Consider the following 20,728-nt stretch of genomic DNA (forward strand, 5'->3'; position numbering starts at 1 on the left):
AGTGGCTAGGGAAGCAATCCCCACCTAGACACGCTGACTGGCATGGCAGCTACTCCACTTCCAGCAGCCTTCCTGTTGCTCCGTTGAGCACTGCTGCTCTCCCTGCAGCAACCCATGGTGTTTCAAAGTGCTCTTTCAACCTGTGGCCATGTTTGAATGGACAGGTTGTCTCCTTTGGCCCTTCTACAGACTCTAGTGGTAGTTGGATTTGGAATTCAAAAAAAAAAACAACAAGAAATGGCTTGTAGAATTGGATAGTTTAGCTTAACATTACATTTTTCAAATCCATAATGAAGAAGGGATGTGTCAACAAGATGCAGCAAGGTCCATTGTGCATATACTTTTATTTATTTGACATAGGCCTTTTCTTGAAACTGAGATCTAGTTTTTATTTTTTTAATTAGTATTTGGTAACTCAAATTCAAAGAATGACCAGGCTGGTATTTTGTGCAGTGCCATCAAGCTTTCCAAAAATGAAGTTCTTTGTGACATTTTACTTTTTCTGTTCCTTTCACATGACTTACATTAAGCTGAATCAGACTTTGGTCTGTGCAGGCTGGCGCGCTTCCTGAAACAGATGAGAAAGATCTATATTTTAACTGGATACTTACAGAAAGACATTCAGGGGACAGAAGTAATGAGCAGATCTTTCTGCAGGTTTATAACTTCTTCAAGTTTCTTTGGACTATCTGGAGATGCTAACAGTCCTAACACAGTACAGCCATTTAAAATTGCAAACAAAAGTGTTTGGCTGTCGGATGCCTGATAGTGAAGAATGCTCAAACTCCCACGTGGCAGCTGGGACCCAGCATCAGATACATAACTGTTATCATCACTTATTTGCTATTTGTATTTAAATAGCATCCAGAGTAACTAATTTATGGATGAGCACTCAGTGTTCATCTAGCTTGCTCAGCATTAAGGGACAAATCTTGCATATTTTACTCATGTGACTAATCGCATTAACTTTTCAGGAGAGCAAGACTAGGATTTTTGGGGTGCCTTGCTCTCATTGGCAATCCTGGAACTACTCAAGTAAGCAAGGCTAATAACATTTGGCTCTGTGTGTAGAGAGTTGTGTTCTTTCCATTAAACAAAATGTGACCTCTGTAGGTTCTCCTTTTCTGGTGTAAACACCACGTCTACACCGACTGGGGAACCTCTGTACCAGTGCTGCTGATTCCAAATAAAGTCACGGTGACAGCACCCTTAGTGGGAACTTACTCTGCCAAATTCATAACGCAGCAATACGAGAAAATTAGCTCATTGGATCAGATCCTCACGCTGTTGTAAATCTTGGTCACCTTATGGACCTTGCTGGAAGTGTGCCAGCGTACACCAGGAAACGAGTGGGATCATTCTCCTTCTGTATTCCTGATCACCACCATGTATATTTTTGTGTAGTATTTATGTGCACCTGATGTTCCTTCTTAGAGGAAATCCTTTGCTGCCTGTTTTTCTTCTCAGTGGCGCTGCTGACCTGTGGTGAGCAGCTCTGCCCGGCAGAGATGCGGCGTGTTACCGCGTCTTGGTGTGCGCTGCCCATCCCTTCCCTTTCCCCCTCCTTCTCCGCCGTGTGGAGCAGATGGTGCTAATTCCCATGGAGACTCTTGATGCAGCTGAGGTCTCTTCCCTGATGCCTCTACTGTGTCATGGAAACTCCCTGTGGTCTTTTTGGAGAAGAGAACACACAGCTGATTATTATCTTTTGTTTATGACTTTTAAGATCCTATTAGGATTATATTTCTTTTTGCTGTTCTCTTCCACCTTCCAACCTGTCCCGAAGATCTTTGGTCTGAAATCCCATCTCACTTGGGAAAAATTACTTTTCATTACTGTTAGTTACATTATTTTGCATTCCTACAGACACCTATCCACAACATATTTACCTTTGTAAACAACTGTGGTTTTATTTACTTTTTATTTTTTTTATAGCAGAAATTCTGACCCTTCCATATAACAAGGGTTGCTATTGTTTTCTGTTTTAACTCAGAGCCTGAAGCACCGCTATTTGCCATTTCTAATCAGCCCCTTCTTTAGTGCCCATTTTCTTAGACTTCAGGCCTCCCACTCTCTTGTATTATACATATACAACAGGATGTTTGCTAAAAATCATCTTCCTCTCCAACAGGCTCCCGATGTGTGCTGCCCACACCTTTCCCTGTGCTGGCATTCAGTCTCCTTTTCTGATTCAAGCACCACGTCTTTGTCTATAACACACTCAGTTTCTTTCTCCAGACCCTTCTGATTCTGTCTTACCGTATAGTATGCTCTTTATAATTTGGTGGTTTTATATTGGTGAAACACGGAATAGAATTTCACCTTGTGTATCTGATTGTCTTTGCTTTATTAATTGTGCCAGCTTCTCTCCTAATTCAGCTTGCTGCATTGCTCCAGCATTCTCCTGCCATAAATGTCTCTGTGCATTTTCCCGTATCATATAATGATGTTTCCCCTGACCCTGTGCATTGTACTCAACTTTCTTCCAAACCACTCACAAAATCCACTCCTTTTAGGCTGGCCTTCCTTTGCTGTTCTCCACCCTTGTCTTTTATGCCAGATATGAAGCCAAATCCTGACGCTACTGAAGTCATTTGAAATGTTGCCATTTGCCTCACTGAGATGAAGACTGCGTTCACTGTCTACGGATTTAAATGCTATGAATGAGGGGGAAGTGGGGAATGAAGGGACACAAGAAGAGGAGTCATTAAGCTCATTACACCCTCTGAACACATCCTGTGAGCTCTCACTATTGTGGTATGTGTCCTCCTGTGCCACTGTTTTTGTCACCCTCGCTGTGCTATGCTTAATGGAGATTGTAAATTCCTCACAGCAGACTCCTCCTGTTTCATTTCTCCTTAGTGTGGTATGCCCACCTATGGCATTGTGCATATGTAGTTATTCAAGGAGCAGGTATAGTCTTCTGACAATTTTACCCAGTTTAAACAATAAAAACAAAATAATAACAAAAAACAAACAAACAACTATCTTTTCACAGTACCAAACAGGAAACCTCTGAGCAGTGGTCAGACCGGCAGTGGAAAGTCCAGCTTCACTGGGTGACGGGGTGTGCAATGACCACAGTAAGGGGCAGGACAGAAGCCTGTGGAGGAACATTTTATTCATCACCTTTGTATCTTTGCCAGGCTGAGGGGTATAAATCCTTAAAATCCCTGGAATGGTCAGATGTAGTCTTCTTGTGAAAATACACACAAATACACACACAGAGGTGACCTCTGTAGGGTCTTCAGCAAGTGCACACCTTGGCTCCCTGTTATGAGAGAAGAGAAGCTGTCATTGCATGTGTTTTTTCTTCCAGTCTCCTATCTCCTGTCAGCCTCTCAGGTGAACCCTTAAAGGCCTAGGCTGTCCTGGTGACATAATGTTTCAGAGTAGCTGCTGTTTTGTGGAGAGCATTGGGTTTGGTCCAGGCAGCCCTAATGATGTGTTGAGTGGTGGTTATGTCCGAAATGAAACAGGCAAGAAGCGCTGTGTACAGCTGGGGCTGGAACTGGCGGGGGGGAACACAGCAGGCTGGGTTTCGTGGGGAGCTGCATGACTCCATCTCTACCCCTCTGCTCATTAGTAAGTGGCCCACGGCCTTTGTAAGGCACAGAGCACTGCGTTCAAGTTGCATGAAGCTCTGATATTGCCTGATTACAGTGGTAAAATGGATTCAATTTTATTTTGTGGATATCACAAGCTAATTTAATTCTTACTGAAGTCACTGGCTAAACAAAGCCAACATTCCTGCCTTATATGCACGAGACTACTTTTTTTCCCTCTTTGCTTATGGTTCACTCTAAAACACCAAAGACATGAATCTCCTCTTGCTCCTGAATTTCACTGGCTTAATTCTTACAACTTGCACAGTCCTCGTAGTTTAGAGAGGTGATAAAAGCAAACCAGTCTCTTTCATGTCATGTGACAAACCAGTGGTGGCACAGTGCAGTGGGAGAGCTGCTCTGAGGATCAGCTAGCAGTGAAGGTCTGTCTGTCTTGCTGCATCTGTTTCTTTGATATTTGAATAGGACTTTTCTGAGCCTGTCTCTGCCACTCCTTAATTAGCCTGCCACTCCAGGGAGCAAAAAAACACACCCCACAACCAACCAACCAACCAAAAAAATAAAAAAGGACAGGAATCTGATCCATCTTTCCTAGATGACAGGGCACAGCACAAGGTTGGCCAAAGAAATATATACTTAAACAAAATGCTTCACATTTACACATTAACTCTTGCATTTCTTAAAGAATCTACTTTGCAAGTGACTGATTTCCCACCTTTTGCTAAGGCCAATGAAAGGACAGTCCAATCAATCCTCTATTCTGCAATTATTATTTCTATCCTGTCTTTTCTGTGCTAGAAATCCTCATCTATCCCATTCCCAAACAAGTCTCTTGGAGAAGAAATCCTCTGTTCGTCAATTCTTAGACCATTCTTAGCATCCTTTATTCTAAGAAGTGATGGTGGAAAGCAGTTCAAGGCAGGAAGCTCAGAACATCTCTCAGAAGCATAGAGAAGCCTATGAGAATCACGCTGAAGGGGGATTGCAGGCAGGGACATATGGCAGGAAGATGCTGCCGTACAATGTCTTCTAAGGATACTAGTGAAGGCATTGGATGGCTGATTGGGAAGCCAGGGATCTCCACGTGGTGGGTTTGTGTGAGCCTGAGAAACAGCTTCACTTGCTGTCAGTCCTTAGGACCTCCTCTGGAACAGAAGGCATCACAGGAGTGAGTAAAATGTTAAACCAGGCTGGGATGGACTGCTATGTGGGAGATTTAGTGGGAGTCAGTTACAGTCTCCAGGACAAGTCTGTGCCCAGGATAAGGGAATGACCACTGTGGGAATTACAGCAAAGGCAAAATACAGGCTTGGTTTCATTCCTGTTGCTTTTGAACCATCAGTAGTCCATTCATTTAACTGCTATGAACAGGTGTCTTTCTTTTTCCAACTGCCAAGAATTCATGTTCTTGAGAGTACAGGGGTCTGTTACAGTGTTTTCACCTAATATTTTTGGTCAATACAACAAATACAGCAACTTTTATAGTCTGCAAAATAAGTGCTGAGGTTGTAACACGAAGCTTGATTTTCTTCCCGAGGTCAGCTGCCACTTTAATTTCTCTACAATCTTGTTTTTCCTGCAAGAAAAGATACCTACCAGTTACATTGTGTGAACTCGTTTTGTTTCTGCAACATGAGATTTTCTCCAAATGGTTTTTAACTACAGAATTCATCTTTGGCATGTCTCTGAATTCGCTGGAGTTACACCAGAAACAAATTTGTCTCTGGAAACCAAATAATGGATCAAAGATTTATAATTAGAATGTCTCATACCCTGTGGTCCTGTAAATGTTTTCCACATCAGAGGTAAGGTCTTCATTAGGATAAATGAGATAGCACACTTTACTGTAGGCTTATAGTAGCCACGGAGGCTTTTTTCTTTCTGAATTTAGTTCTTGTTGCTGGATTTCCAGTTATGTTGACTTAAATCTCCTTCCTGATGCCTGTCCAACATTGCCAGCAGCAATGCAACTGTCCCACAGGCTCTCCTGCCCATCTATGCCAATTCTAGTCCTTGACTGTGTGAGACAGCTTGATCCTTCTTATTCTTTCAGTTAGGAAGTAAAATGATAAGGAATTTAATGTAAATCAGTATATTACTCATCTAAAGCAAAATCAAGCCATATAGAAAGACACTGAGTTAAACACATACATGTTTTATTCAGTGTAGTTAGTCTGGAAATGGACAGCTTTCGATGAGTGACGTTGCTACTATAAGCCACTTGTGACTTCCCCTCTTCCAGAAATTGCTGTTGCCCCAACCTCCAAACAGAGCAGTTTGTGTCCCACTGCTTTCATTTCAGGGAAAATTAGCTAGTTTAGTTCTGACCACCAATTTGATCTATTTAAGCTATCTCAGCTTTTTTTGGTTGATGCAAATTAGGAACCTTCTTCGGTAAAACTTGGGAAGTAACCTCAGATATGGTGGTGCTGCAACCACTCCAGATGAAGCTAGATGAGCTGAGCTGAGAATTTCTGTGCATGGCAGAAATCCATACAATTTCCTTAGGTGATTTGCTCTTCAGGAAAGTTCTTGGCATGTATGACTCAGAAAAACTTGCTCACTGGGGTGTCGGTGCTCATGAGATTGACATCTGACCACTGTTGACTGAATTTAGGCTCCCATGCCACTATGTTAATATGCAAGTTTAATGAAATTCTCTCAAAGTGTTTCTGGTTCTTCTCCCCATACCCCTTTATTTCAAAATGTGGCAGAAAAACAGAAATTTTGTTAGTCTTCACTACAGATCTGAATAATACAGAACTCCACAAGAGCGGTATTACTTACCAATAATTTTTTTGTTGATGGATTTTCATCATTATCTGTGAACCTCATAGAGAACACGTAATGGTAAAGCTGTAGGCTGCCTTGCAGCAGTTGATGGTAATCTAGCATATAACTGAAGAAGTTTAACTCCACGTTTGCTCCTCACTTATCCCACTGGAATAAAGAACGAAAGTTACATTCAGAAGCAATTGTACAAACTCTGGTTAATGCACTCTACATCAGAAGAAGTCGCAGTAAGAATAGTACAAACAAATTCAGATTTAATAAGAAGCAACTTGAGCCTTTCCAGGATTGAAGCAACATGGATGACAAATTTCTGCAAAGTAAAGATTTCCTTCTCTGTCACTTCCGCATTCCAGCTTGCAAAAAGGAATAGGAAAGCCAAAATAGAGTGAAAGTGCTCTTGTGGAGTAGCGAGCCAGCTGGGAAGGCGGGCGTTTCTGTTGTTCTGGAGAAGAGCTGTGCGCAAGTGGAATCTTAGCTCAGTTGTGCCAAACCAGGCAGTTTGTGTCCGAACCTGAACTGAACAGATTTGCTAGGGAGATTCCAAGGTGGCTGGCTAGAGGATTGTAGGATGCTTCCCAAAGCAGTGCCTGAGTTCAGAAACTATTAGCCTGCTTTGTGTGCCTGCCTCAAATGCAGATGTTTGAGGGGAAGCTGTTCATGTTAGCTTACAGAGCTGTCTACAAACTAAAATTTAGTTATGTGTTTCCTATATAGGGCTTGTTAAAGCATGAGTATATGTACATTATGAAGTATTTATAAGGATGGTTACAACATGGAAACATGTTGTCTGTTTCTGGCTGCACAAGTGTTGGAGGAAGAAGATGGAAAAGTACTCTGAATAGGAGGAATTAAAGGGACTACCAGCATGAAACTTGAATTCAGTAGAAGACTGACATTACACTTGCCTTATACTTAAATTTATTTATTTATTTCTATTTTTCATACACTTTTTTTCTCATCTGTTCTCTATGAAAGGTGTGAAAAATGGGGAGGTCCAAAGATAAGCAAGGAATAATCAAATCTGCAGTGTAAGCAAACAGAGAAGCATTAGGTTTTTTCTTCCTGGTGTCTTCCTTAGAGTGACCTTCAGTAGATGTGTGTTAACAGGATGTTAAAAAACCTTCTGATAACAATGTGACTTTGAAGTCAGTCATGTTCCTTTTACTGAAAGCTTTGCTACAAGAGACCCCCAGCCTTTCCATCCCATGGTAAAAAGACCTGGTAGTGCTGTAAGGTTTTTCTTGTGGCTGAAACAGAAGGTGAGAGCTTTTCCCAGGAGAGCTCACAGCCTAGCACAAGTATTACAAAATCATCACACAACTCCTATTCTTTCTCCCCTCAGGAATAAGTTTCTCTGTTGTTTTCATGAGGTCAAATACACTGCAATTTTAATGGAGTGTGAGATCTGCCCCTAGCGTGTATTTTACCCACATGATAGATTCTATAGGATCTCCAGCAATCGTCCTCCATCAGGATCTCCACATCAGAGCAGATTTGGGCACCCGCACACTGTTCCATTAACATCAAGTTTGGGCTTTAATTCAATAGTGACTCATTGAGGGCAGAGCATTGCTTCATGAACTACCAGCCAGGCGCTCTGTACTGCCTGGGGTTTCAAACTAAGTCACAGGAACACAGCCCTCCTTTGAAATATGCGTTCAAGTAGCGCACAATACAGCAGTGTAAGGATGACAAATATTGAAGACCTGTTACCATACTGATGAACAATCTTTTATAATTGTGGTGCATCCCGCGAGATTATGATGTATTTCTGGAGCCAACAGGGCTTTCGCAGTTAGGGTCATGTTCTGAGACCCTCCTCCTGCCAGTGTCATGCTTGAGATAGCACCAATGGTACTTGGTGGTTGTATCCGATGCAGTGTGAGCTGATCCAGAAGGAGCAAAGGTCTTGTCTGTTTGTTTTAATGTATCACAGAAGATTGTTGAGGCTACCAAGAGCATTGGAGAGGAATATTTATTTATTTATAGACATGCTGTTTACATATCATAGCTTGATGAAAGGCTGAACTCATTACACTTGGACTGAACATGTGACTCCGTAGTTATCTGCCTCCCGCTGGATGGCTGCAGGCCAAGGCAATATATGTACGCACTCTGAGCTGCACTTGTACAGCTGAAGCAGTTGTCTCTTTCAACTTGTCTTTGCCTCTCTGTTGAAAGTTAATGTCCCCTTGGTGTGCCAGCTATGCTTCTCCTTTTAGATCTCCCTTTAAAAATATTCAAGATTAGCATAAACAAAGAATTTAAACAGCAGGTCTCTTTGCTAGGGTTTATTGCAACTGGTAAAGGTGAGGGAATGCTTGCACAAGCCTCTTGACTAGTGGCAAAGTGGCTTCTGGCAGGGAGGCTGGGGATTAGGTGGGAAGTAGCAGACCCTCCACGTGCCATGGTGGCACTTGGGACATGTGACAAAGGCATTCCCCTTCATAGTTCTTTGTTTAAGTCCTGTTTTGCCTAAGTAGGCTCCACTGGCAGCAGCATTAATTGAACTGGAATGCACTGTTCATAACCTGTTCCTTCTGAATCACCATTATGGATGAGTGTAATGGGTTTCTGCAGTAGGCAAAGGGGCTGAGAAGTCAAAGGCGATGCATTTCTGCTTCTAAGCAGAATGAAGCTACATCGTGTCCTGCAATGGTGTATCTGGTGTGAATAACAGCACGAGAGTTATGCTCGCTGATGTTATGATCTTTTTGAAAGATGGGCCCTTTTTTGCTGATATGTTTTGTTGGCAAATGCATGGGAGTAACTGTGCTTCCTGTTGACAGGATGGTTTATGAGTTACACGTAGACTATCCATTGGGAAAGAATTTCTGTGCTGTCTCTCAGGTGGTGCTCTCTCACTAAACACTGCTTTTTTTTTTTCTTGTTTGGAGGATTTTCTATTGGGACATCTTCATAATATTATGTGAACAGGGAACTACATTTGGACTTGTATCAAGTTTAATCTCTTAATGGGAGACTTATCCATACTTTTTGTTATCTTTGTGTGTGAAAGTAGAATCATAGAATCAGTCAGGCTGGAAAAGACCTCTAAGATCATCCAGTCCAACCTTTAAGTGAAGTCCACCAGTAAACCATGCTACTAAGTTCTAAATCTACACATTTCTTGAAGACCTCTAAGGATGGTGACTCAACCACTGCCCTGAGCAGCCTATTGCAGTGCTGAAGACCCTTTTCAGTAAAGAAATTTCTGCTAACATCCAACCTAAACCTCCTCTGGTTCAACCTGAGGCCATTTCTCCTCATCTTAACACTTGATGCTTGGGAAGAACCCAATCCCCACCTTGCTACAACCTCCTTTAAAGTAAATGTAAATAGAATCGTAGACTCATTCAGGTTGGAAAAGACTTCTCAGAAAGCACATTAACGACTTGATAGCATCCCAAGCACAGAAGCTGGACAGGGTGGATAGCAGGATGTATGGTTGGTAATGCAGGATGGGTGAAGATGGTGATAGAGTAACAGTGCTGCAGGAAGAATTGGAGGAAAGTTGCACGATGTGGCCTCATGGAAAGCCCAACGGAGCAGGCACAGCAATACAGAGTAGTCTGTTCCTGGTAAAACTGTCTGTTCCTCCTCAGTGTTCATACAATCACATTAATTTCCAGTGTGGATGGCAGTGACTTAGAAGGTGCTAACAGAGTAAAATGAGACTGAAATAACATTCGTGACTTCTGCGGGCAAGGGTGAACATTCATCAGATCTGTTGAAACAATAGACACAACTCTTATAACCTCCTGGTTTCTGCCTCTTTCAAAATATGAAAAAAATAACTAATAATAATTTCAGTGAAGAAAGTGTAAGACTGGCTGAGTGGTGGCATAGTTCCATAATGGATTTAGCCAGTGCTGCAGTCTTGTCCTCTGGCTGTCCCTGGCTACGTGTCCCAGCTGTGATCCTGCCTTTCCTTGTACCAGCCATATTCAGGCCAGAGAAACAGTCAGATTTAAAACATTTCTTTAGCATTACTGTGTTACATTTTGTGACTATGCAAGAGCTTTGCTGGCATGAGGGGGGAACAGTGTGAAGCTGGGACCTGTAGCAAGAGAAGGATAGAGGACATTTATTTTAAGGTCAGTGTTAGCTATTGCTGGCCTAAACTGATTGTGGGACTATGGCATGGAGTGGCCATGTAGTGGGCAGGGAAGGAGATAAAGCATGTCTGGTTGATTAAAATAGTGCAGGTGTTACAGCTAATGTAGCAGGTCCCGTGCTTGGAGAGGGTTTGTGTCCTCCACGTGCCTTTAGCTTCTCTATCAGCAGAAGTGCAGATAACTTCCTCAAGGGGCTCCTGGGGGGTTCAGTTCAGTGAAGTCCTCAGGAGGGGAGGTTCACAGAGATAGGCAGTGTTGGTAGATAGTAGCCAGGTGGCTGCACTGACCTACAAAGCTTGCAGCGTTTGTCCTTGTCTGGGGCAGTACAAGTTTCTCTGGCTCAGTGCAAGCCTTCCTTCAGAAATGGGGGTCCCAGCTTTGTCACGTTGGGTTTGAGCTGTGTGTCCTGCCTGGCAGCCTTCAGTGATGGGAAGTAGGGTGAAAGCTGTATGCGTTCAGAGTGACAGTGCACGCGGGGAAAGAAGTGGCACTTTGTCCTTAGTGACGTCTGCTGTTCGCACATGTCCCTGTGTACGTTGCGGAGTGTTCACTTCCAGTGAGACCCTAGCCATAAGGAGATTATATCGGGTAGCATTTGCACGTGCACAGCAGGGGACAGGGTGCAGAGCAATTATCTAGCAGCCTCTCAGCTGGGAGGACAAGAGCAGGATGTTATGTGAAAGGTCTTTAATAGTGAAACTTGCTGCTTACATTAGTGCTCCTCGCTACTTCCTTTTGGAATATACCCCGTGCCGTCAATTCTCCACACCATCCAGAGGGGGAAGATTAAGCCACAGCGACAGCAGGGAAAATTTGTTGAGGTGGTGTTTAATTTCTTATAAAATGGGGGCTACTGTAACATTAAGGGAAGTGCACAGAAGCCTGGAGAAGGGAGCCTACTTCTCATTTGCTTCCTCATAGCTCTGCTAAGCAGACATCTTTCTGATAACACTATGCAATAATTTTGCTTAAATCTGTTTCTGTTCGTGGTCTCTCTTTGCTCTCTTTAGATGCCCATGAACTTGCCAGGTTAAGAACAAAAGCAGAAGCTTATGTTTTAAAAGAAGATTGATTCTTCAGTCTGCTTCCTTGTATTTCCAAAACTACTGATACATCTTAAGTCCTGTGTCATTTTACTATTTTAACATATTATTAGTTCAAAAACTGCTCTTAAACATTATGTTGATTGTCATAAACTATCTTCCTTATGGCAGATTACTTTTTGTCTCTTTACCAGGCATAAAACAGACACATTTTTATCTTTCCATGGTCAAGGAGACCATAACAATATCATAAGCATGAAATTGTTTTGCAAAATTGTCCAGCTCGCTGGTGTAACCTGAGTGTGATCTGGCTTTGTGTCTACCTCTCTTTTGTTCTGGAGGTGTTTCCAACTTGCAGTGCTATGCATGGGTGAGTGGAGGGGATGTCAAATAGCACAGTATTTGCTGTGCTTTTCATTTCTGTCATAACTCTATATCCTTAGTACTTTTTCTTTATTGTTCTGATTCTTATAAGAGTATCAACTTAAGTCATAGCTCTGGCTCGGAAGAACCTGTTACCACTATTTTGAAGTAGTTCCCAAGATGGCCTTAGTTGAGAAAAAACTTGTTTTAATATCTTCACCCTCAGGTTGTAAGCATGACGGCACTTGACATCGTTTACTCTAATGGCATTTTTGGAGTGCGATTTACATGGGTGAAGGAACAATAGATGAGAAGCAAACACAGAGAAGTTCTTGAAAGAGGAGCTGGGAGCAGAAAAGTGGGACATCCCACATGAGGCGTCTGCCTGGGGTGCTGCTGGGATCCCTGTGCCTTCCCCACCAAACCTGCCTGGGCCCCCACTTTAGTAGGAATGCTGAGAATTTGGTCAGCACTTTGGCCCTGAGGTTTTCCATACAACAAAGCCTGTGGCACTCCTGTGTCGACTTCCTCTCTGGTTCTCATCTGATTTTGTCAAAAAAAAAAAAGAAAAAAAAAAGGGGATAGGGACAGAATAATTTCTGCTGGAAGAGTGGAAAGCCTGAGAATAAAACTACCAGGCAGTGCTTTGACCAAAGCCAGAACAGGGGCAGGAGGAAGGGAAGCTGCTACTTCTTCTAGGAAATCAGAACACATTCATCAAAAGGCAGTCCTGTGCATCCACCTGGCAGGAACACACAAGTTTATTTTCGTCCTGGGAAGCTGTTTTTGGATCTTTGAAATATAACCCCTGTTATGGCAAGTTTGAGGAGTTTGAAGAGCAGACTGCCGAGGAATTTGCTTTGTTACGTTTTGTCTCCTTCCTTCTGCTCCTCCCCGGGGAAGACATCTTTTCGAGCTCCTGCCCCCTCCCAAAATACCATAGTAACCCACCAGCTTTGCCAGAAAATGCTTAGCACATTAGCGGGTTTAAGTGTCATAGTTGTAATCACTCCGAAGGCCGCAGAGCCGCATAGATTTCATTCCAGTCTCCTTTCCAGCTGGTGGCTTTTTGACAACGCTCTGTGGGCAGGGTTACAAGCTCACGAAGCCCGTGGTACAGATGAAATACGAGTTACTGTGCTGCATGGGGAGGACAGTTGGATATGTGTGGATGTGGCAGAGGGAGGAGGGTTATGAGATCAGCTGGGTGTCTGTAGTGAGGGAAGTGTGAAATGGCAAGGGTAAGTTTTCCATTACACAGCGTTCAAATAAAAATGGTTGTTATTATTGAGGCTATCTCTTCTAGAGCACAAAAAGGGTCAGCACTACCTTATCCAGCACTCTGTGTAAATAAGCAGTATTTATGCCCCGTTGTTTTGGCTGTCTTGGATAAGTCCTGCCTCCTCTAATTTATTTCTGTAATCGCCTGTGTGCCAGATTCTGCTCTCAGCTTCAGGATCGTGACACCAGGAATGATTTCTCCCAAGTCAACGGTGATCTGCTGATTTTTTTAACCTGGTGCAACCGTAAGCAGGATTTGGTCACTGGCTGTATTAACACCTGTTAACAAGAACAGGGAGCCCCACGTGCTGCTGAACAGAGCCAGACAGCCGCTTATCTCTCCTGCAGATGTTCCTCGCTTTTTGTCTCCTCGGCGTGAGGAGGCACGATGGAGCACAGGAATGTGCCATATCCTTTCCATTCCCCTCCCTACTGGTTTGGGGCAGCCAAAAATGAGAGGGGACTAGGGACTCATTAGCAAAGCGAGTGGGGGAATGTGTAATAATTGCCTTTTTTTCTTGAGCACAGGATCTGACTTTTTGGCTGGGGCTGCAGGCAGGGCTAGGAGTGAGGATATATGCAGAGAGAGTGCGTGCCTCTGCTTTCTTTTCCCTAAGTTACCGCTTTGACAGCTTTTGGTGTGCAAAGACTGCTTTCAGAGCAGTGTCTGGATTGAGGCAGAGTCCTTCTCTTACCTTCCCTTGCAGGACCTCGCAGTGGGCTGGCTCAGCAGCTGCTGCACCATTGCAAAGGCAGAGAGCTGGTGGGCACGCAGGTGACGGGCAGTATTCTGCTCCTTCTGAGCCAGTGGCCCAGTCCCAAGCTGTTTCCAGCCTGTGATTTCCTCCCTCGAACAGGGCAAATTGGATTTTTGCCTCCACGCGAAGCAATTCCTTCCAGTTCCCGTTGCCTGGATTCCTCCCCTCTCTCACAAAGGCAAGATATTGCTGACCGCCTCCTGCGTGCAGCAGTGCCACGTATTTCCTGCTAAGATCTCGCTCGGATCTCGCTCCAGTCTGCAACAGAGGTTTCTGGGCCCACATGAACTTGGCAACTGTTTTGAGCTCCCTCACAGAGGTTAATGCTACCAACTGGGTGATCAGAGGTAGCCTGCTTTGTGTAAAGCGGGGGCTCCTGGGCTCCTTTGAACGCTAGATGAGGTCCAAATCCCATTAGGGAGCAGCGCTCCGAGTGCTGGCCAGCAATAGTCTGACACTACTGGGCCGTAAATAACTTTAATAACTGTTCAAATTGGCATCTCCTATCTATGCAGCACAAACTTCTCATAGCTGGGAGGAAGTGTGGCTGCCCGTGATACAGGTGCGGGTGCTTTGCTAGGAACACTTGGGCTGGAGCCAGAAGTGACACGGCAAGAGCCCGCAGAGGCAGATCTTTGTTTTGCTAGGATTTATTTTAATCTTTGCTCATCATTTGGAGTCACGGTGTGCTGGGGCGCTTGGCCATGCTTTCTGGAGGGCATGAGGCTGGTTCTTGCCTACAGGAAGGAGCAGAATGAGCAAATGAAAAGGTGCTTAGTCTTTTTTCTCCCTGCCTCCTACCGGGCAGTCTGTGGATGAAGAGATACAGTTGCTTACACCAGGTTGTCATAGTTACCTACTCTTGCAAAAAAAAAAAAATAAAAAAAAATCAAGGAAGACCATTCAGATTTTGTAGAACTGGTAGGCTACTCCAGTCCTTTCTGTTATTTTGGGATGAGAGCGAAGTGTCTGAAGCAACGTAACGTGTCTTAAACAGAACAAGCGAAATCTCCAACTCTGAGTTTTCCTTCCAGCATTTCCCCACCATTGCATAATACTACAAATGCAAGCAGCATGTTTTAAGCAGGTGTAGAGTTGTGCCTCACTGCTTCCTGTGTTTCAGTGCCTGCTATCTGATTGGAATGAGGCTGCAGGTATCGAGTGCCTGTGCTCACTTGGGAACACTTGATTATGCATTCACTGAATCGCCAGCCCTTCGCTTTTCTTTGTCCAGCGCTGGAGTACATCTCCATCCTCCTTTCCTGTCTCACACGGCTTATGCACATGGTGCATGCACTGGGCTGAGCTCCTGCTTGCACCAAATCCACCGTGCTGTCAAAGGAGGGTGTTACAGTGCTGGAACCAATTGCAGCATAAAGCCGAGAAGTGCATGAAAAAGGGAATTGTGTTTAAATCATCAAATCAAGGATAAGGAACACCCAAATAAACGTGAAGAGAACATGAAATTTCCTTTGATGTTCTGTGCTAGGAAGGTTTCAATCTCATTTCAAAGTGCTCCTCCTCCACCCCCTTGCTTCTTATGGGATTGTATCCAATATTCCAATGTTCATGTAATGCCTTGACTTTGCTATCATTCTTCTCGGGATAATTATAGGTTAGCATAATGTACCTATTGTTCTGTTCCACAAAGCTGCACTGTCATACGGATGCAGGGGTGAGCAGGGGGAATCTTTGTGTGTTCTCCTGCATCCACACTGTGTCTTTAATTTGTGTTCTTCCTTCTCTTTCCTTTTTTATTTTTATTTTTTCAGTCCTTTAGTGAATGCTAAGCACTTCCCATACTGTCGGTCTCTTTTTCCAGGTACACCAGTACTCTGTTTTTGGGTTTTGGCTGAGTTCATATTACAGCAGGTTTGCCTTTTGGATGAAAATAACACGAATGCCAAGAAACAAGCAATTGGTATTTACAGAGAAAACAGATAAATCATTCTTCCCAAAACCTTATCAGTTGAGTCTCTTTTATTATCTTGCTTGGTTTTCCCTAGACTCAAAAAGAAGGAAAAAACCTATGCTGAGCCCAGTCTCCACTCTGGGCCCTGCTGCACAAGGCACTTCATAAACATGTACCAACATAGTCCCTGCCTCTGAATGCTCACACGTTTCTCTACTACAGCATTCGTCTTTGCCCTCCAGGTGCAGGTGTGGGAGACTGCCGTTGAGTGTTTCTGGTGCTGGGGCTTTGCTGCTTTTTTATTATTTTGCTAGACAAGGTGCTAAGTATATCGCTGGGTGCTTGTAAAATCTTAAAGTAAGGCTGAAGAGCTGGTTAAATCTCCATTGTTGCACACAGGAGATAAATGTTGGTGCATAACTGGTTGAGAAGCTGTGTAATCAGTTGCTCAGTTTCTATTGTTGCCACCTCCAAGATAAATAACACTCAGGGCTGGTGTTGTATTTTAGCCAATGAAGCTGTATAAGCAAATAGGTTCATCTTGATTAGCTGCTGTTTATTTTGCTGAAAACTACTTTTTGCCTTTGAGTCAAACAAGTGGTCTGGGGAGATGGTTCCTGACTAGCCCATCAAAGGAGAACCATAGCAAGGTGTTTTTTCTTTTCAGGACTTCACACAACTTCCTCCTCTTTGAATGTGGGTTTACCAGAATAATGAAATGGGAAATCTCCAAACGATAGCACTTTTAAAACCTTTTGTTGTAAAGGAGGGAATTACAGATTTTGCAAAAATCTGTATTAAAAAACCTCAGCTAGCATTGAGTGTGCCTCAAGTACATGCAACTTCCCTCCTGGAAAATCGGACAAAAGTGTTCTCCGAGGTCAGAGCTCTTTCGTCTCTTCTGCAGCATTTGGGCTTCCTCTTGATCCAGATGTACCAAGCCAAAACACGCAGTCTTCATTTGAATGTCTCTTCTGAAATACCTTCTACGAATCCTGGAAAGGAGACAACCTGGAAGGTTTATCCAGCACTGTCATTACTGGATTGTTCTGCCACAGAAAGCGACTTCTATTGTGAAGCCGTTAACGTCTGCAATGTCTTTGCCCACTTTTGTGTGCCTTTGTGGATTTGCAAATCTGAACAAATGTAATGTCCATCCGTCTGTGTGGAGTTGAGAAAAAGGGACTTTGTGGATGAAAGTGGGCTTCTCACTCTACCCCTAGAATGTGATCTTTTTAAAACAAAAATTAATCTTTCAAAATGATAATTTGTAGAACCGTGTCTCCAAAACAAAAGAACCAGCACAGATGCACAAATTGGCAAGCTGCAAACACTGAACAGCCAACCTCTTTCTCCCTGGTGTAATTCCATGGACTTCAAGGGAATTACACCAGTGGCAGTGAATTGCACCTAAAATGCCTTTGACTGAAATGTTTAGTGTCTGGCGTTCTAGTAATGTTGAATGAGATTTGATGCTTTAGAAACAGATGACATCTTGTGTGTTTGTGCAGTGTGCTGAGGCACATGGACATGTGTGAGCACACACACGTGTGTATATGTGCACATGCACTGATTGCTGTCTGGGGATGTTCCCAGAGCTGAGACAGCCGTGCCAGGTGTATTTGCAAGCCAGGTCTGACTGTGGTGTGTGTTTTGGAGAAGAGCAGGGATGCTCCACGCAACTGCTGCTTGCCTTCTACTTGCCTATTGTATTTCTCCTTTGTATCCTGAAGTGGAAATCACAGGTTAATCCCAGTCAAATCCTGTAAATGATTGGCACTGTTGGACTGGACCCAAAAAAATTCCTCCCTCTGGCTTAAGCGTATTTACATACCACAGGTCATTACAAGTTGGCGCTTACCTTTGTATTCATTCCCACATGTTAAGTATGAATGTTGATTCATTTTTCTTTTTTTCCTCCTATTTCTTCTATTTTCTAGGTAACCTTTTTAAAAAAAATACAATAGCCAAAGGAGTGATCCCCATGGGCCCTGACATCTGCTGCAACCCTTCTTACTGATGCAAAGGACACCTAGAGAAGGAGAGGGAACAGCCTGGCTGCAGTCTCTTGTTGTTCCTCTTTTATGGGCCCCCACCCCGCACCCTCCTGGGTCTGCAATCCACTAACTAGCTCCTCCTGACTCCAGCTGTCATTTTTGCTTTTTATCTACTGCTCTCTCAAAGAACCAAATGTCATCTCTTGTTGTTCCCTTAGCCAGGGTCAGAGACTCCTTTATGTGCCTTACTCTGATCAAGGATTTTTAACTGGGAACGAGAGCGGTAATCAACTGCATAGTTGGGGAAGGAGAGAGATTAAATCTGAGAATTGCCAGTGATTGCCCCACGTGAAGAACAGCGGCTAACAAAACACATGCTATCATTATGCTGTTATGATTATTTTATTCCCTTAGTGACAGTAAAATGCTATCTGTAGCAGAAAGGTAGGACAAGGTCCACCCTTGCTTTAGCCCTGTGGTATTCAGTGGATTTTTAGTGGGGTAGAATTGGGAAAATCTAGATTTGCAATGAGGGGTGACTCATATTTTCAGACCCTCTCCCTTAGAGATAAGTCAAGAAAGGGAGAAAGCAAATCAAAGATATGTTTGTGTTCTAAATTTAGGACCTGTTTTTGTTCAATAGGGCAGCCATTTTTATTTCCAGCCTTGACTCTATGGCCTGGGAGAAGTAATTGGTGGGTGTACTGAGAGGTGACTTCTGCTGTGTCCTGACACTTCCATTTCATCAGCCAGATTTGGAGTGTGCTGGCTGAATAAAAGTGGGGACAGGAAGGGTTCCCAGTGCTGCTTTAGTCTCTGCCCATAGTTTTTTTGATTTATTGAAGACAGAATCAAGCTCCAGGGACTGCAGTAGGTTGCAAATTGTTATTTGTTTATTTATTATTTGTTTCATTGCCAAACCCAGGAAGGCAAAACACTTAACAAACAGGCTAAATGATGAGAATTACCTTTCAATTGATTAATTACTTAATTATTAAGTCTAGTAGCCTAAACTGTCTTCTTCAATACATTCCTTTTAAAGTCTTGCCAGCCCCTCTGAAATATCTTCCATTGTTACAAAACTATAGGAAGAACAGTACAAAGTGTCCTGATTCTCCTTTTGCACTGATGGAACTCAAAAGTACTCTGAGGTAGGCAGGAACAGTCAGCCCTCTTCCAGAAAAGCACTTTCTTCACAAGAGACAAACGGGCTGTGTTTAGAGTTTGCCTAATTAAGGGAGACCCGGCTTGTAGGGAAAGAAGCTTCACAGAACTCAAATTGCCGACTTTTGAGAAGATCTGTGTTAGGGACTAGCACACTGGTATCATTCCAAAATTATTCTGTAGGCATTTGATAGTGATTTTGTTAAGGCTTTCAAAATGTGTTGCTTTCTTTGCAACTCCAGCCCTAGAAGCCAGGAACTACATGAAAATTTCATTTTGATAGCTATAGCTTTTGTTGATTCTGCTGGCTGTAGAAATAGGAATTGAGTATCGTCTATCAGTTCAGTAACAGGACCTAAGTCATGATTTTTCTGAGTGCTTTGATTTGGAAATATAGGTGTTTGTGAGCCTGCAGTTCCAGGTGCAGGTAGTGGCTGGAATACAGGAAGACAGGAATATCAGAGTAAGACTTCTCCATCATAAATTCAGCATTAAGCTTCTTAAACTTGGACTTCATCCCCTTCCTATTATTATTATTATTTGTTAAAATAAGAGATGTGTCTGAATCTAAAGTTTAAGTTGAGATCTACTGGTAAAGAATTCAATCAAAGGATACATCGTGAAGCTCCAGAACCTAGGGAAATGTCATGCCTGACCTGGGTCATGCCTGACCTGGGTTTTCCCCTTTCCTTCTATGATGATGTTTCAGCTCTAGCATTTACTTGGGCCTTTTTATATTGTATTGAGGTCTGATCATCTCATGTATACATTGTGATTTGAAAAGAAGGATACATAGGAGGAATCCATAGCCCTAGAAATTCTTGTCAGCTATCTTCTTGGTCTCTTCCTTTGTCTTTCTCAGTAGGAGGATATGGGTCACCTCCTGGGACATTCATCCCATGAAACCCTTGGAATTCTGCATGCCCTAGGACACTGGGGAGGTACTTGAGATTCCTGCTCTTTTTCAGTATAGATCTTAAGGTTTTTTGGTTTTTGTTTGTTTGTTTTAAAAAAATACTAAGAATTTGCACCCAGGTTTTTGTGGATCTCTTTTAGCTAAATCTCATGTACATTGTTTCCTGGGGCTGCTGGAGTCTGAGCTCAGTATTTCAGTTTGTCATTTCCAGTCCTATCTTGTTCAAAGACTCACAGTCCCTGCTGTGTGCTGTTCCATTTACCACTCCCTTTTCACTCTTTGCTTGCCATCTTTCCTCCCATATTCAAATTTCCCATTCCCAGTGGTATTACTGTTTTGTTCAGTGGGAGCTGCTGTTAATAATTTCCGCATTGGACTGACTTGGATTGACACCTGTCTTTTCAACCCGTCAGTTTTTGAACAAATCCCTCAATATGTAGGCAAATACTAACACTGAAGCTATAGCATCATTCTTCTTCCACCTCGAGCAGTCTTTTTCCTTGAGCAATGGGAATGTAAAACACTAGTAGAAATGAGAATGGAGTGCTCAGTACATGCAAACTTTAATGGCAACTGAGTGTGAGATCACATGGGGAAATGATGTTTCTGAAGTTTAGATTCAGGCCTTAAATCCAGACTGCAGTTAAAAAATAATTTGTCTTAATTTACCTGTCAGAGCACTATTGAACTGCAGTATCTAAAACACTGCAGTGTTTTCATATGCCAAGTTGTACTTTTCCTGCTTCCACTTTTTTCTGTGATGTTGCTGTACTCAAATGTATTGATAGTCGCAACCACATGGAAAGATATTACTACA

The 20,728-nt window shown here is 43.1% G+C and overlaps 1 protein-coding gene and 1 long non-coding RNA gene across 17 annotated transcripts in view; one reads left to right on the forward strand and one right to left on the reverse strand.

Moving 5' to 3' along the window:
• The window catches only part of DPF3 (double PHD fingers 3), a 182,696-nt gene that overhangs the window by 52,029 nt on the left and 109,939 nt on the right, over positions 1–20,728 (forward strand). The gene's annotated exons all lie outside the window — the stretch shown is intronic.
• LOC106017735 (uncharacterized) lies at positions 101–14,386 on the reverse strand. 3 transcript variants are annotated; one of them, XR_005266086.2, is made up of 4 exons: positions 13,860–14,386; positions 6,354–6,506; positions 3,130–3,271; positions 103–1,670 (listed from the first exon to the last, which is right to left on the reverse strand). It is a non-coding gene; the product is annotated as an uncharacterized lncRNA (long non-coding RNA). The 3 variants fall into 3 exon arrangements; XR_001191378.5 differs by having other exon boundaries at positions 101–3,271; positions 13,860–14,329; XR_002403135.4 differs by lacking the exons at positions 103–1,670; positions 3,130–3,271 and adding an exon at positions 3,284–5,142 and having other exon boundaries at positions 13,860–14,331.

The sequence above is a fragment of the Anas platyrhynchos genome, chromosome 5 (assembly GCF_047663525.1).
Source record: "Anas platyrhynchos isolate ZD024472 breed Pekin duck chromosome 5, IASCAAS_PekinDuck_T2T, whole genome shotgun sequence".
NCBI lineage: Eukaryota > Metazoa > Chordata > Aves > Anseriformes > Anatidae > Anas > Anas platyrhynchos.